The sequence below is a fragment of the Chanodichthys erythropterus genome, chromosome 10, assembly GCF_024489055.1.
Source record: "Chanodichthys erythropterus isolate Z2021 chromosome 10, ASM2448905v1, whole genome shotgun sequence".
NCBI classification, from domain to species: Eukaryota; Metazoa; Chordata; class Actinopteri; order Cypriniformes; family Xenocyprididae; genus Chanodichthys; species Chanodichthys erythropterus.
The window spans coordinates 15237105-15240813 of record NC_090230.1 but is presented as its reverse complement, the minus strand read 5'-3'; positions in this window follow the sequence as shown (position 1 = coordinate 15240813).

The window sequence follows — 3709 nt, the reverse complement described above, 5'->3', positions numbered from 1 at the left end:
CATACCGATTGTTTCCTTCGACTGGAGCTGATTTATATACTCACACATGGAATTTGAACACCGACTGTAATCGCAGACTGAACGCAACTGGCTCAGACTGGACGCGTTTGAGTGCAATCAGTCATAAGTATCAATTTACATTCATAATCGGCCTTACAATCGTTAAGTGTGTGCGTGGCTTAAACTGCAGCTCTGACTCTGGTTGTTGGTGGTGTTAGGAGTTAACAGATCGAAAGACTTCGAGATTTTCTGCAGATATTGACGACAAATATTGAATTCACTTGGAACATTCGGTGTCCATAATGACACTGTTTGGCAGTTTAACACTATTTGAGTGTTTTGCTCACTTCTTGCGCAAAAGAGAGACGCTTCAGAGAGCACAGCATTGTGTAGCACAAGAATTAGCGGCAGTAGAGAAACTTCCAGAGGAGTGTGAGGCCTTTAACTTCAAAGCCAATGGCAGGAAGTGCAGGAAGAGACGCCGCAAGGTACCTGAGAAGTACCAGCTTGGAGAGAGGGAGGAGGAAAGAGAGGTGAAGTTTAATAAGGGAGGCAGTCATAAAGATGAGGCTGAAAGAGACATATTAACACTCAGCCTTGAAAAGGTAAAGAAGAGAAAAAAGGAGAGATGCAGATTCTGGAAAAGTTGGAGGAAGGAAGTGAGCTGGAGAAAAGAAAAGGAAAATCAAAAGATAACAGAGCCAACGGCACCAGCCGCTTGCTTCAAACCTCTGCCACCAGTGACAAAACCACCCGTGCATCCTCAGAAATCAGCTCCAAAACCTGAGGATGTGTTATCCCTGCCATGTTCTCCACTTCAAGTGGATCCTCCCAAACTGTTGGCAGTTCCTCCATGTCCTGATAAAGTTGTTTCCCTCTGAAGCTCTTCATCCCAGATGCTTCCATTGGCGGTTCCCCCACTCCAGCACCTGATGAACTGTTTTCCATTTGGTACTCTTCATCCCAAGAGCGTCATTCTAAACAATTTCCTTTGAGCCCAACTCCTGCACCTGATGAAGTCGTTGCTCTGCCACGTCCTCCCAGCCGGAAGCCTCAGCCTTTCACTTCTTCCCTGTTTGAGCCATCTCCACAACTCATGCTGGTAGACATAGAAGATGAGGAGAATGAGTATGTGGAGCCCCATCCGGGCCAGTGACTTACTGAAGTCTGAACACCCACAAATGCAGCAGGCTGACATTAAATCGAGAAAGATGGTTGCTTGGTTGGAGAAGGACAGCGAGGTGCAGGAGGAAGCGTTGGCAAGCAAAGTGGTGGAGGTCCAGGGATTTGAGGAAGAGGAAGGTGACCCCAGTGAAATGGGAGACTCCAAGGCCATACAAGGCTATTCGGATGATTACATTTACATTTATGCATTTGGCAGACGCTTTTATCCAAAGCGACTTACATTGCATTATACTATACATTTGTATCTGAGTATGTGCAATCCCTGGGATTGAACCCATGACCTTGGCATTGCTAGTGCCATGCTCTAACCACCGAGCTACAGGAAAGCAGGATGATGCCTCTCAGATCGATGAGCTTATGATGAAGCTCTTCTGTGTAACCCAGCACAATGTGAGCATCCAGAAAAAGTGCAAAAGAAAAGTGCCACTTGTTCTGTTCACCTGGGCAGAGGAGAAGAAGAAAATCAAGGAGAAGGAGCAAAGAGAAAAAGAGTTGCTGCTTGAACGCTACATAAATGATCCGAAACTGAAGCACTTGTTGATCAACAAGCACAACCACAACTACACAACTCCTCCTGATGCAGACCTTTAACCTGTTTAAATAAAAAAGTGTGCAAACTAAAATTTGAAATATCGATGACTCTTCCTGACTATTAAAACATAAACCATGTGTAATATGAAGTGTTAACAATTTGAACTAATTTGAATACAGTTTACCTACAACAACAGTCATTCAGCGCAGTTCATAACAGTGAAGTTCACAGATAGGTACTAGGGTGTGAGTCGTCACTGGTCTCATGATATGGTTCGATTCGATTTCGATTACGATAGTGATTCGATTCAATTCCACGATGCGTTGCATCCTCAATTATATATATATATATATGAGATATATATGCCTAAGAGTTTTGGCCCAGTGGTTAAAATATCTTTAGCAGTCTAGCTACTTGTAGCTAGCTACTATGAACACCCATTTCCACTTTATAAAAATGTCTTAGTAAATCACAATTATGACATAAAAAAGTAAAAATTATGAGATTAAAAAGTCATAATTGAAAGAAAGTCAAAATTGAGATTAATTTTTAATTTTTTAATTTTAATTTAGATAAATGTGATAATACATCAGAATAATTTGATAAAAAGACACAATTAGGATAGTATAGAGCCCCGCACATGATATGCAAGAAAGAAAAGAAAATCGTGTTCATGATTTACTATTTTGTTCCCTCGTTTTACTAAATCATGTGCACAATTTACAAATTTGTTCCCTTGATTTGCTAAACACATGCAAATACTGCATTAAACTTTCAAGTATTAAGTTACAATAACGCACACGCACACTCTCACACGCACACACAAATGCACACACGCTCGCATGCTGTAAATGTTAAAATGGTGCATTTTTTTTTTTTTTTTTCGCTTTTGCGTTTTGCTTCCCTCCACCATTTTTGTAATGTTGCCATGTCTGTGGTTTTCCAGCAGAATTGGGCTACTTTAACACTCTTGCCGCAGGTTGTTTTTTATGTCCGTGGGTTGAAGCGACCCCAAATAACATGATATTTTGCCCCTGGAGTGCAAATTTTACCAAGGGGACCCCAGCAAAAACGCATTTTTTTTTACCAGTGGGACTCTTCTTTACCGGTGGTTTTTACTCCCCCTCCCCCGAAACACAATTGGGTTAGTTTTGAGTAGCAGTTGGCCAGGTTGTGTTGTGGAACAAACAGTGCTGCTGTTTGTTTTGTTTGGAGCAAATACAGAATGTCTATGAAATTTACTTGTTTATTGAACTGTTGTATTAAATCAATGCCACATTTGCACTCTTGCAGATGTTAAGAAAATTAGCACTCTTGCTTGTGTGATAACTCAAATATCATAGATAGATATTATTATAAATAACTGGAACTCATTTAATGGATTTATTTTTACTCATTTTGATGACATTTCTGCCCTACTATAGTGTGATGGCAGTGAGACAGGAGGGAACCAAATTATCATTCTCTGTAAAGAAATGAGGCGTGAACATATGAGACACAAAAGAGAACTGTCTAGATGCAGCTCTCTGCGTGCACTTTAGTATATGCACATAGTAAAACGAATCGTTTATAATCGATTGGATGCTTAAACTGGGAAAAAGTACTTAAATCAGGGATTGTTAAAGCCAAGCGGGCGAAAAGCACACTAAAAAATGCTGGGCTGTTTCAAACCATGTTTGGGTCAGATATGCAAACCTAACCAATATTTTAAACCAACGATTGTGTTTGTCCATATTTCACCCAAACATGAAATGAAACAACCCAGCAGTTTCAAAGTACAGAAGCTTCTGACTGGAACTAAATGATCTCTTTATGTTACCCCCCCAGTGACTCAAATTACTCAACACAATGGCCACCATATGCAACAAGCCATCTAGCATTGCACATGGTTAGTGTCCTGACAGGCTTGAAAACGTGCTAATGTTACTCAGCTTCGCAATGTTCTGTGCCACCTTGAAAGCATTTTAACAGGGTTTAGCACCCGGAGGGAAA